Source organism: Heptranchias perlo, chromosome 5 (assembly GCF_035084215.1).
Source record: "Heptranchias perlo isolate sHepPer1 chromosome 5, sHepPer1.hap1, whole genome shotgun sequence".
NCBI classification, from domain to species: domain Eukaryota; kingdom Metazoa; phylum Chordata; class Chondrichthyes; order Hexanchiformes; family Hexanchidae; genus Heptranchias; species Heptranchias perlo.
This window is the reverse complement of record NC_090329.1, coordinates 135,291,628-135,306,067: the sequence shown is the minus strand read 5'-3', so window position 1 is coordinate 135,306,067 and position 14,440 is coordinate 135,291,628. Positions and strand designations below refer to the sequence as shown.

General features: G+C 42.2%; 1 protein-coding gene across 2 annotated transcripts in view; it reads right to left on the bottom strand.

The window, feature by feature from the left end:
* Positions 1–6,518, bottom strand: part of tjap1 (tight junction associated protein 1 (peripheral)) — a 116,327-nt gene extending 109,809 nt beyond the window's left edge. For both annotated transcript variants that reach the window (XM_067985232.1, XM_067985231.1), the window contains exon 1: positions 6,417–6,518. The gene's annotated coding sequence lies outside the window, so the exon portion shown is untranslated. The remainder of the gene's footprint in view (positions 1–6,416) is intronic.
* Between the last annotated feature and the right edge of the window lie 7,922 nt (positions 6,519–14,440).

Here is a 14,440-nt window from a genome sequence, read left to right as displayed (position 1 = left end):
TTACAGCCTTGGTCCAAACATGGACAAAAGAGCTGAATTCCAGAGGTGAGGTGAGAGTGACTGCCCTTGACATCGAGGTGGCATTTGATAGTATGGCACCAAGGAGCCCTAGTAAAATTGAAGTCAATGGGAATCAGAGGTGAAACTCTCCAGTGGCTGGAGTCATACCTGGCACAAAGGAAGATGGTAGTGGTTGTTGGAGGCCAATCATCTCAGCCCCAGGACATTGCTGCAGGAGTTCCTCAGGGCAGTGTCCTCGGCCCAACCATCTTCAGCTGCTTCATCAATGATCTTCCCTCCATCATAAGATCAGAAATGGGGATGTTCACTGATGATTACACATTGTTCAGTTCCATTCGCAACCCCTCAGATAATGAAGCAGTCCATGCCTGCATGCAGCAAGACCTGGACAACATCCAGGCTTGGGCTCATCAGTGGCAAGTAACATTCGCACCAGACAAGTGCCAGGCGATGACCATCTCCAAGAGAGTCTAACAACCTCCCCTTGATATTCAACGGCATTACCATCGCCATACCCCCCATCAACATCCTGGGGGTCACCATTGACCAGAAACTTAACTCGACCAGCCATATAAATATTGTGGCTACAAGAGCAGGTCAGAGGCTGGGTATTCTGTGGCGAGTGACTCACCTCCTGACTCCCCAAAGCCTTTTCACCATCTACAAGGCACAAGTCAAGAGTGTGATGGAATACTCTCCACTTGCCTGGATGAGTGCAGCTCCAACACTCAAGAAGCTCGACACCATGCAGGACAAAGCAGCTTGATTGGCACCCCATCCACCACCCTAAACATTCACTCCCTTCACCACCGGCACAACGTGGCTGCAGTGTGTACCATCCACAGGATGCACAGCAGCAACTCGCCAAGGCTTCTTCGACAGCACCTCCCAAACCCGCGACCTCTACCACCTAAAAGGACAAGGGCAGCAGGCACATTGGGACACCACCACAACATCCCGGCTGTAGTACTGAAGACTTGTGCTCCAGAACTAGCTGCGCCTCTAGCCAAGCGATCCAGTACAGCTACAACACTGGCATCTATCTGACAATGTGGAAAATTCCAGAAGTGAGGTGAGAGTGACTGCCCTTGAAGGACAAGAGCAGCAGGCACATGGGAATAACACCACCTACACGTTCCCCTCCAAGTAACACACCATCCCGACTTGGAAATATTTTGCCGTTCCTTCGTCGCTGGGTCAAAATCCTGGAACTCCCTAACAGCACTGTGGGAGAACCTTCACCACACAGACTGCAGCGGTTCAAGGCGGCGGCTCACCACCACCTTCACAAGGGCAGTTAGGGATGGGCAATAAATGCTGGCCTTGCCAGCGACGCCCACATCCATGAACGAATATTAAAAAAATGGTGATGGAGAAGTCTGGGACGTTGGCTGAAAGGTATGATTCTGTGAGTATGGCTATGTCAGGCTGTTGCTTGACTAGTCTGTGGGACAGCTCTCCCAATTTTGGCACAAGTCCTCAGATGTTAGTGAGGAAGACTTCCAGGTCGACTGGGCTTGGTTTGCCTTTGTCATGTCGGGTGCCCAGTGGTTCGATGCCGGGTGGTCTGTCCGGTTTTATTCTTATGACGACTTTTTGTAGGGGATTGGACAACTGAGCGGCTTGCAAGGCCATTTCAGAGTTAAGAATCAACCACATTGCAGTGGGTCTGGAGTCACATATAGGCCAGGCCGGGTAAGGACGGCAGGTTTCCTTCCCTAAAGGGCATTAGTGAACCAGATGGGTTCATTTTGAACAACTTAATTGATTGATTTATGTCAGTTTTCAGTTAGACTTCTGATGCATTGCAGCTGTGAATTTTAAAATAAATCAAGTAATTTGACAGATTTTCAAAAAACTATATAAAAAAAAATCTTCCAGAGTTGATATTTTACTTTTACAAATATAAAATCTGAGCCAGTCAGTGGCAAGAAATTTGCATACAAGAAAGCATGCTTCCCAAAGTGACAGACAGGAAGTGAGCACTGCCATCGAGTTAATATTCGAACAGTACTAGCAGATCTCCCTGTCGCATTGCTTGCAGTGAATGAGTGGTTCTGCTGTTGCAAGTATTGGGAAAGAAGTTTTTATAGACCAAAGGATTGTACTCAGACAGTGAAATAAACATTCCTGGGTACCTCGAAAATAATTACTGCCCACATCCCATCAACGATTTAAAAAATTAAATGAAGCTACAACTGTATAAATAAACCCCTTCATATAAACAATTCAGCCTTAGCACAACACTCTCAAATGTCTTGCCAAATCCTTTCAGCACCTGCAACAGTGTAAGCTCCCAGTCACTGTGCAAATGACATGAGATGTGCTGGTATCTATGTTTATTTCTGTTGTCACTATTTTATCATGCTTTTCTGTCAACATTTATCATTGTAAATTGCTATGTCAACACTTTCCATTCAGTTTTACTAGGTTTACTGCCACGATATAGTTACAGGCTTTGTGGAGCAGTCGCACTTCCAACACCATCTTGTATATAAAAAGAAACTTATCATCATCAACTGACTGTGGGCAATACCAGAGGCAATGTGCTGGTTAGTAAATAAAGAATGGTGTCTCTTTCAGTCAGACTTTAGCAAATAAAAATCATTTAAAAAAAGAAAAACATTCTGCAATGCACCTTGAGTAACAGACTTCGAGTCAGGGGTGGGGGGGAGAAAGGGGGTCGAGGGGAGAACCTTTGAGCAGTAGCTTTACCTAAGTGTCAAACTGAGGCGGAATGCAAGAGTTAGAATAGGCTGGTGGGTGGCAGTTACAGTTCAATGTGGAGAAATACAAAGTATTATATTTGATTACACTGTAAGGAAGTGTACCCTAAAGCTCAAGATTCTTAACAGAATAGTTTCATTCATAGGGCTTTGAATTATAAAAGGAATTATGAAAAGACATTGGCTAGCCCACAGTTGGTGTATTGCATGCAGTTCTGGACAACCCATTACAGAAAATGTAATACAGCCATGGAAATAGTCCACTGAAGTTTGACTAGAATGATACCAGGAATATAGAAGATTATATTTATGAAGGCTTGAAACATTTGGGATTTTTCACTGAACAGAAAAGGGGGAAAACTAATAGCAATTTGAAGATTATGAAACATTTGGAGAGGGTAGTGAAAGATTGTTTCCAGCGGTTGGTGAATCGATAAGGGAGTAGAGATCCTTGGTTATCACAATGGGATTTCTTTCCTCGAGGGTTATTAGAAAATGAAATGATTTGCTACAAGTGGCTATTGAAGCAGAGGCTATATTGTTTTTAAGGGAACTGGAGAAGTATTTGAAAAAGAAAAGTATAAAAGGATATGGGGAAAGGATAGGGATATGGGATTGGAGTAGATAGCTTCAGTTCAAGAGCAAGTACAAGTATTAGGAGTCAAAATCCTACACTGCAATTTCTACCTCGCAGATTTGCAATATTTGTTTAAAATGCAAGTATGTTATTGGTGTCATTACTCTTCCTACAAACCTTTTTTTAGGTTATTTAAATGTGTTAAAAGATATTTTCTTCCCGTTTTCTTTACATGGTGAATTTCTAGTTCTTGCTGAAGTGGTCACCAATGAGCACTGCTCAAGGAGCTTTCCCCCTCATTTTTGAGACCCAGTCGCCAGCACCTGACCATATAGTATTTTGCCTTACTCCAGAACGGTCTTGCTGACCCCAACAATAATGGCCATAGAACCTCACAAAGATCCTCTTTAGCACAGTTACAACATCAGTCCCCTTCAACAGCACAAGGAAAACCTCATCCCAAACAACACAGTTCGCTCCCAATTTTGATTTGATGGTTTAAAACAGGAATAGTGCCTTTCTTCTTGTTCCCGCCACTAATGCCTCAGTTACTTGCAAAGGTTTCCCCAGTGTGCGGGCTCAGGTGAGATTTTGAATTCAAGTCCCAGTTTCAGACAGGGCAGGTCTTTGTAGGAGAAGGTCTTGCAGGAAATTCCAATATGAAATAATTTTATTGGTAAGATTACTGATTTCCTTTTTCATTATTGTTTAATTTAACATGTGATATTTTTAGCTGTACACATTCACCTGGCAAAGAAAGAAAATGGAGATTAAAACAGTCTGAAGAAATCTGAGCAATTTGATTGGTTTGGTAATGCTGGTTAGTGAATAGTGACTAAAAGAATTGAGGAAATTGTTCAGTTTTCTGATTATTTGTTCCATCTTGGTAGTTTTTCCACTTTTTAATTTATTAAAATGTCATCAAACATATATTTGACTGGCTAACATAACCACAATTATTAAGTTACTATTAAAGATTTATTTGCCCTATGGATGGGTTTCCTTTCATGGATGACACTGGCATGGCTGCATTTATTGCCCATCGCTAGCTGCCCTGAGAACACGGAGTCACAAGTAGGCCAGACCATGTAGCAAGTTTCCTTCCCTGAAGTACATTCGGGAATCAGGTGGGTTGTTACAACAATCCAGTTTTCTCAATCATTTTTTTTCCCCTGGTGCCAGCCTACAAATGACACTTTGGATGGAGGTGCAACATCGCTGAGGCCATACTGTGACCCCGTTAAAAAATGTGACATTACAGATGCAGGCAGGGCACAAGACTTTTCATTACAGTAGAATGGGAATAGCTGAGTGGGGTGTTCTGCTTTGAACAGCTCTGTATTACACATTAGAATCTGGTATAATACAGGCAAACCTGTATTTACCATTCAGCTTAGAGGGAATCAGACTCTTGGCTGAAAATCAATAACATGGATGCAAAAGATTTTTAAACCCTAATCCCGCTCTCCAAGTCATGTAAATGATTGTGTCAGTCTATAATGGTGCTGCACATTCCACTACTGTTTGTATGCCTCTGAACACAATGTTAGGTATCTCCTTAATCAGGGTGATGGTGAAAAGCTGGCTGCTCAACACTGCATTTAAAGAAAAAAAAATCAAAAAAGATAACCAGTATTCCCAGCAATCCTCTATCATCTGGAATGTCATACCTGCCAATTAATAAATTTACCAAGCTCAGAAGTGACCCACTGGACAATACTGGAAATGTCATTTCCTTCGGTTCCAAAATGGCCAAGATCCCAAATGATGTAACAGTAACCCCACCCCACCTAAATCAGTGGATCATATACATTAGGTAGAAACTTCAGACATGTTTTTTTCTAATTTCCTGCCCCCCAAAGCCACCAACTCATCCTAAGCAGCATGTGTCAACACAAAAATAGGGAGTGTGCTTCCAATATCTGACCACTAGAGTTTAAATAAGGGTCAAATTTAGCACCTCGGTCAGTTCAATTAGAAAGTGCCTTTTTAAACTTCTAGCGTATAACACACACACCTAAGTTCCATGCCACAAATACAACAGGAAAGAACAGATTGCAGAAAAATATCAGTCGTGATAAAAATGATGCTATAGCCAAAACAAACTATTTTGTCTGCAAGGAGCTCCTTTGAAATTCTTGCCACTTCATTTTTAGAACATACATTGGACAGAAATGGTCAGTGAAGATGGAAGTGAACTAGACGAAGTAGATGATTACAGAATCTAAAGCCAGGTCCAAAATCAGCATGCCATATAACTAGACTGGCAGAAAGTCAACACAGATGGGGGTCCAACAGCAGAAATTCAGTGCTGTGGAGCGTTTAACAAGTTGCTAACAAGTTTTATTTTTAGTGGCAACACAGAAAGCACTCAAGATGCCAAAAGAGCACTAGCAGCATTGATTCACCTGGATAATGGCAAGGACAGGAAATTAGTCCTGTTTCTAGCCTATTTTAAAAAATTGAGTTTAAAGTTTCACAAACATAGCACAGAAAAACAACTAACAAACTGACAATCCATCCATAAACTAAAAGGATATCATAAAACGTGCGTAACAAGTTAATGTATGTGAAAGAGGCACAAATACAGCCGACAGAGATTTCCGATGAGTCAGGTCATAGAATCATAGAAGTTTACAACATGGAAACAGGCCCTTCGGCCCAACATGTCCATGTCACCCAGTTTATACCACTGAGCTAGTCCCAATTGCCTGCACTTGGCCCATATCCCTCTATACCCATCTTACCCATGTAACTGTCCAAATGCTTTTTAAAAGACAAAATTGTACCCGCCTCTACTACTGCCTCTGGCAGCTCGTTCCAGACACTCACCATCCTTTGAGTGAAAAAATTGCCCCTCTGGACCCTTTTGTATCTCTCCCCTCTCACCTTAAATCTATGCCCCCTCGTTATAGACTCCCCTACCAGACTCTCAAATACAGAGCAATGCTGGACAGGAGGACCAAACTTAGGCCACCGGAACCTAGCAAAAACCTGTTAAACACCTGCCAGGAAACAAATGGTTACTTTTTATTACTTTTCAAACAGGATCACTACTGACAAAGAGCAAATCAGATAATACAGCTACTTACATGTTTACGGCAGCATTCTGCTCAAGGCAAATTCACTCCTGCAATTCGCAGACTGGTGTGAAACTCTACACCACACTCAGAAGTCTGCAGCTCCCAGTTACAGAAAGCCTGTAATGTGAGGAGGCAGGACAGAAGAAAGGAAGAAAAAAATGTCATTGAGCTGTCCATAAATTACACAAAGAAAATAATAGCCGCAGGACCTATTAGAACATTGTGTTGATTGTGGTTATCTTGGTTACATCGATGGCCTTTTGATTGCATATTTACACAACTCAGTTGTGCTGGTACAAATTAGATTTTCATACACAAAAGCTTGGGCTACCTGTGCACTCAGTTAAAGAACTAATGGTAACAAGAAGGCAGAATGAGAACTGCTGGGGTATGGGAGGGGAGCACTGAAGAAAGAAGAGAATATATAAAAGGAACTAGGGATGGTAGTGAACTTTCAATGTCAAAATACAAGCACCAAAATTAAAATCAACAAAGTCTCATTACACTCTAATGATCCCTTCATATTTTCCCACTCTCAAAAACCACTGACTTGACCAAGAGGCCATTCCAGGAGGCTGTTCAACAGTCATCTCAGCTAAGGTATACAGTGGTGCTCCCCAGAGGTTGGTACTAGGACCACTGCTGTTTGTGATATACATTAATGATTTGGACGTACAGGGCACAATTTCAAAATTTGCAGATGACACAAAACTTGGAAGTGTAGTAAACAGTGAGGAGGATAGCAATAGACTTCAAGTGGACATAGACAGGCTGGTGGAATGGGCGGACAGGTGAAATTTAACGCAGAGAAGTGATGCATTTTGGCAGGAAGAATGAGAGGCAATAAACTAAATGGTACAATTCTAAAGGGGGTGCAGAGAGACCTGGGGGTTTTGTGCAAAAATTTTTGAAGGTGGCAGGACAGGTAGTAACTCATGGGTGTGCATTAATTCAACTGTCAAGTGCATTAACAGTTGAATTAATACTTACCATTCAAAACACTTCTCTCTCAAACACAGGGGTTTTGACAATTTCACACAATTTCTCAGTTTCACTCAGAGGGTTGCGAATCTTTGGAATTCTCTACCCCAAAGGGCTGTGGATGCTGAGTCATTGAATATATTCAAGGCTGACATCGATAGATTTCTGGACTCTAGGGGAATCAAGGGATATGGGGATCGGGTGGGAAAGTTGAGTTGAGGTTGAAGATCAGCCATGATCTGATTGAATGACGGAGCAGGCTCGAGGGGCCGTATGGTCTACTCCTGCTCCTATTTCTTATGTTTGCGAGTTGAGTTCCAGCTGTTCATTACAAATAAGTGGACCTCAGAATGAACAAGTATTCCATTTCACAGCACTTTTTTTTCTAAACAGAACGTTAGAAGTTTAATAGAAACCAATAATTATTTGTTCAAACAGTCTACAATGCCAAGTGCTATATGTCCATTCTGCTGGATGCGGAGTTTGGAATGCAGAAATGTTTTCATTTTTAAAAAAAATTCATTCATGGGATGTGGGCATCGCTGGCAAAGCCAGCATTTATTGCCCATCCCTAATAATAATAATTTATAATAGAAAATGCCTAATTAAACTATTTGTTTTCACAGGCATGTTTAAGATGCAAGAACAGTTGAGAAATTGTTGAGTAATACTTGACACCTGAAGAATAAACAGTTGTCCTGTTAAATTAAATTATTTTGTTTCTTGTTCGGAAACCTTCCCACTGAATCTAAGATTCTACTTTCCGTGAATGCACATATTGTCTCCGTCAGACGCACTCATTGTGCACACAGGTCTTGCTCTCTTATCCTAATGGATTTGGATCCTCAATTTTGGTAGTGGTTTTAGAATGTAAATATGGGAAGCTGGTCCCACATGTTCCTTCTCTATGGGGCGCCACATATAAGCAGAGCTTAGTGTGCCCATGAAGATCAGTTCCCCACTCAATGTAAAAGCAGATGAGCGGAATGTAGACATCGGTTTCTAGTTCAAACGTCAAGATAAAAGTGCCATTGGTGTTCAGAGGGGTGGTAGTTCTGCTACAGTTGTATAGAGCTCTGTTAGTCTGCACCTGGAGTACTGCGTTCAGGGCACCGCACCTTCGGAAGGATATGTTGGCCTTGGAGGGGGTGCAGTACAGCTTCACCAGAACGATACTGGGGCTAAAAAGATTAAATTATGAGACAAATTGCATAGATTAGGCTTGTATTCCCTTGAGTATAGAAGATTAAGGGGTGATCTAATTGAGTTATAGATGATTAAAGCATTTGATGGGGTAGAGAGAGAGAAAAACTATTTCCTCCGGTGGGGGAGTGCAAGGGGCATAACCTCAAAATTAGAGCTAGGCCATTCAGGGGTGATGTCAGGAAGCACTTCTTCACACAAAGGGGAGTAGAAATCTGGAACTCTCTCCCCCAAAAACTGTTGAGGCTGGGGATCAATTGAAAATTTCAAAACTGAGATTGATTAACAGATATGGAGCTAGGGCAGGTAAATGGAGTCAAGATACAGATCAGCCATGATCTAATTGAATGGTGGAACAGGCTCAAGGGGCTGAATGGCCAACTCCTATTCCTGTGTTGACCAGGGCGGATTTAGGCAAATCAACGTCAATGGTTTAACACACCGGGAGGAACACTCAGTTTGGATGACAACCTGCATTTATATGTGAAATTACTCACGTGAACGCCGTTCCTCACTAGCATTCTCTGTCTCTGCCGGTGAATCGAAGGAGCAAGTTCACGCATTTGTACATACGCACTAAAATCCGGAAATCGTGAACTTGCTCCTATTGGTTAGTCAGCGATTTGACAGCTCCTCGTTCTTCCTACCGAAATGTATTACTTCGCATTTTTCTACGTTAAATTTCATCTGCCACGTGTCCTTGTACATGAATCACAGAAAGTTAACATGTGGGTACAGCAAGCAATTAGGAAGGCAAATGGTATGTTAGCCTTTATTGCAAGGGGGTTGGAGTGTAAGAGTAAGGAGGTCTTGCTGAAATTATATAGGCCTGTGGTGAGACCACACCTGGAGTACCGTGTACAGTTTTGGTCTCCTCACCTAAGGAAGAATATATTTGCCTTAGAGGGGGTGCAACGAAGGTTCACTACATTGATTCGTGGGAGGAGAGGGTTGTCCTATGAAAAGAGATCGAGTAGAATGGGCCTATACTCTATAGAGTTTAGAAGAATGAGAGGTGATCTCATTGAAATGTATAAAATTCTTAGAGGGCTTGACAGGGTAGATGCTAAGTGGCTGTTTTCCCTGGTTAGAGAGTTGAGAGCTAGGGGGCACAGTCTCAAGATAAGGGGTCAACCATTTAGGACCGAGATGAGGAATTTTTTCACTGAGGGATGTGAATCTTTGGAATTCTCTACCCCAGGGGGCCGTGGATGCTCAGTCGTTGGGTATATTCAAGGCTGAGATCGATCGATTTTTGGACACTAAGGGAATCAAGGGATGTGGGGATAAGGAGGGAAAATGGAGTTGAGACAGATCAGCCATGATCTTATTGAATGGCAGAGTAGGCTCAAGGGGCCGGATGACCTATTCCTCCTATTTTATTATGTTCTTATGACACAATGAGCTACAACTTGCTCAGAGCGGCGTGGCATTGTTTGCAGCAGCTCCTGCGAATTAAATGTTCGAATTTACTCACTGCGGGCTCCGTGGCGTAGACTTGCGTGATTTGGAAGTTTTCAAAAAATGTGAGACATCAACGCAGTTTCTGAACAGCGTGGGTTGATTCAGCGTGGGAAATGTCTGAGAATGGAAGACACGCCCACTAAATCTGTCATGGAGAAGTCACGTCCATAGCAGGCAAGCAAAGTTCGTTCATTTAAAGTAATATTCTGCAAGTCATTGAAAATTTAAAAAAAATATAAAAGGCCAAAGTAATAATTAAAGAGACAGAAGTGAAAAGGTAAAAAAAATTAATTTCTTTTATTTTAAAAATTTTTTAATGACCAATAAATATTACAATAAGAAGTGATATGAGAGCCCACATTTTTAATTTTTAGTTGTTTGGCAGTCATTAAGAGTCATTGCGCTTTTAAAAAGTAGTGTATAGCTGGTATTTTTCAGTGTACCTTTTCGTGGTGCAAGTAGTTACATTCCAGCTGGGCAAGTTTACGATTTCTATGATTATGGCGTGCAACTTCCCCTTTAATTCGCAGCTGTCAAATTGGCGACGAACCAATAGGAGCAAGTTCACGATTTCCGGATTTTAGTGCGTATGTACAAATGCGTGAACTTGCTCCTTCGATTCGCCGGTGGAGACAGAGAACGCTAGTGAGGAACGGCGTTCACATGAGTAATTTCACAGGAACAGAGAGATCTGGGGGTATATGTTCACAAATCGTTGAAGGTGGAAGGGCAGGTTGAGAACGTGGTTAAAAAAGCGTATGGGATTCTGGGCTTTATAAATAGAGGCATAGAGTACAAAAGTACGGAAGTCATGATGAACCCTTATAAAATACTGGTTCGGCCACAACTGGAGGATTGTGTCCAATTCTGGGCACTGCACTTTAGGAAAGATGTGAAGGCCTTAGAGAGGGTACAGAAGAGATTTACTAGAATGATTCCAAGGATTCGGGACTTTAGTTATGTGGATAGACTGGAGAAGCTGAGGTTGTTCTCCTTGGAACAGAGACGGTTGCGAGAAGATTTGATTGAGGTATTCAAAATCATGGAGGGTCCAGACAGAGTAGATAGAGAGAAACTGTTCCCATTGGCAGAAGGGTCAAGAACCAGAGGACATAGATTTAAGGTGATTGGCAAAAAAAAAAGGTGATATGAGGAAAAACTTTTTTTTTTACACTGCGAGTGGTTAGGATCTGGAATACGAACATACGAATTAAGAGCAGGAGTAGGCCATTCGGCCCCTCGAGTCTGCTCTCCCATTTGATAAGATCATGGCCGATCTGATTGTGACCTCAAACCTACTTTCCCGTCTACCTACTATAACCTTTAACTCCCTTGTTAATCCAGAATCTATCTAACTCAGTCTTAAAAATATTCAATGACCCTGCCTCCACCGCTCTCTGGGGAAGGGAGTTCCACACACTCACCACCCTCTGAGAAGAAATTTCTCCTCATCTCCGTCTTAAATGGGAGACCCCTTATTTTAAACTGTGGACCCTAGTTCTAGTCTCTCTCACAAGGGGAAACATCCTCTCAGCATCTACCCCTTCTAGTCCCCTCAGGATCTTATATGTTTCAATAAGATCACCTCTCATTCTTCTAAACTCCAGTGTATACAGGCCCAACTTGTCCAACCTTTCCTCATAAGATAATCCCTTCATCCTGGGAATCAGTCGAATGAACCTTCTCTGAACCACCTCCAAAGCAATTATGTCCTTTCCTAAATAAGGAGACCAAAACTGCACACAGTATTCTTGATGTGGTCTCACCAATGCCCTGTACAACTGGAGCAAAACATCTCTACTTTTATATTCCATTCCTCTTGCAATAAATGACAACATTCCATTTGCCTTCCTAATCACTTGCTGTACCTGTATACTAACTTTTTGTGATTCATGTACTGGGACACCCAGATCCCTCTGTACCTCAGAGTTCTGCAATCTCTCTCTATTTAAATATACTGCTTTTCTATTTTCCCATTTTCACATTTTCCCACATTATACGCCATCTGCCAAATTTTTGCCCACTCACTTATCCTATCTAAATCCCTTAGCAGATTCCTTAGGTCCTCTTCACAACTTACTTTCCTACCTTTCTTTACGTCATCAGCTAATTTAGCAACCATACATTCGGTCCCTTCATCCAAGTCATTGATATAGATTGTAAATAGCTGAGGCCCAAGCACCGACCGATCCCTGTGGACTCCACTCGTTACATCTTGCCAACCTGAAAATGACCCATTTATGCCTACTCTCTGTTTCATGTTAACTAACCAATTAACTAACCAATCCTTTATCCAAGCTAATATGTTACCCCCTACACCATGAGCTCTTATTTTGTGTAGTAGCCTTTGATGTGGCACCTTGTCAAATGCACTGCCCGAGGGGGTGGGGGAGGGAGATTCAATCATGACCTTCAAAAGGCCAATGGATAAGTACTTGAAAGGAAAAAATTTGCAGGGTTACGGGGATAGGGCGGGGGAATGGGACTAGTTGGACTGTTCTTGCATAGAGCCGGCGCAGATTCGATGGGCCTAGTGGCCTCCTTCCATGCTGTAACCTTTCTATGATTCTATGACACCCAAATCCCTCTGACTACCAACATTTCTTAGTCTCTCACCTTTTAAAAAATATTCTGTTTTTCTATTCTTCCCACCAAAGTGGATAATTTCACATTTCCCCATATTAGACTCCATCTGCCACCTTCTCGCCCACTCTCTTAACCTGTTCATATCCCTTTGCAGACTCTGTGTCCTCCTCACAGCTTACTTTCCCACCGAGCTTTGTATCATCAGCAAACTTGGATACATTACACTCGGTCCCTTCATCTAAGTCATTGATAAATTAGGGAAGTACTTTAGTATAAAGCACTTCAGCCCTGCACTCTCTGTCCCATGTTCTCACCTTAAATCCCTCACAGTCAGTACCCTGGACTATCATAAATACCAGCCACTTGCTCACGCTTAGAAAGCTGACCAGAGCAGTATGATGTTCTTTCTGGGCTGGAAAACCCCCCAGACATTTTATATCGTTCGTGCAGCAGTAGGCCTGTGATCTAAAAGGTATCGCTCACTCAGTTTCTCTTTTGCAGTGTGCCAACAACTGGCTCTGTTGCAAAACCAGCGGGGTAGCTCTCTGCTTTTTGGGTAATTTCCAAATGCTCCTAGAGCCCACAATTTGGGTCCTGGATGATTTCAGAAGGACAGTTCACCTCTTTTATACTGATGAGTACCATCTGCAGTCAGTGTACCATGTGCATGCTACCAATGGCACATTAGGCTAAAACACCTTGAGGTTAGCAATATTGCCCATGAGATAGGAGATTTTTAAACCCTGTTTTCAGAATAGCTACAAAGGACAGGCCTGAAAAGGTACTTTACATTGAAATACGCCCCACATCCCTGAGTCAAGAGAAGTTGGGAATTTTAACCCCTGTAGCTGAATCAGATCAGAGGTCAGATATTAATCTGATCATGGAGTGCAAAGAATGCCAGCATTCATCTCCTTACAGTGCCAATTAGGGCCTGTCTGAACAAGCAGCTGGCTCACAACGGGCCAACAGGTACTGCGTCTGCATTCTCCTTTCAATGCAGGCTGACCAACTTACAACGCAACAGACATAGCTTTAGCTACAAACTGAACACCTTCAAAAAAAAAATCTTGATCATAAAGTTAAATAACTCCAGAGCTCCTGTTTTGCCCCTCCACTGCAACTGTGTGGCAGATTACACAAATGGCAGGATTTTAAAAGATTAACAGCACAGGGCGATTAAAACTCAAAAATAGAATGTGAATTACATGATTCCATTACATGACATGCATGTTCGTAAAATACAACTAAATGCACTTTCACATTTCTATAGATTCTCGTTCCTGGTCTCAGAAGAGTTATCCACATGTACAGCTCTCCTGCTTTTACACACTTCAGTGGAGCCAGCCTCAATGTAGGTCAGCTCCACAACTAGAAGCCCGCTTAATCATGAAAGCAGGCTGTGCCATTTTCAACCCTGCGCAGGCAACATTCAAAGTCATGACGGCAGCTTGTAGACACGCTGGAATTGACTCAGTGCATTTGCTGCCGATAGGTCAGGAGTTCCAGCAACCAACAGAAGATCAGGAGATCCAGCAAAAACCATACCTACATTGTCACCTTATTTACAAAGCCAGGTCTGTTTATCTTTGGTAGTGATGCCAACTGAATGGGAACTATAACTCAGGAGTCGATGTCACAACCAGAATTCAACCACCTCCTAAAAGCAGCTAACTTGTATTTCGGTTCTTTGAAGTAAAAACAGAGAAGCATCTAAACTTATACCATCCTGATTTGAATATTGAGTGTTAATGTGATTGTCAATAACTTCATCCAAATAAAGAGGACTTGCATTTATA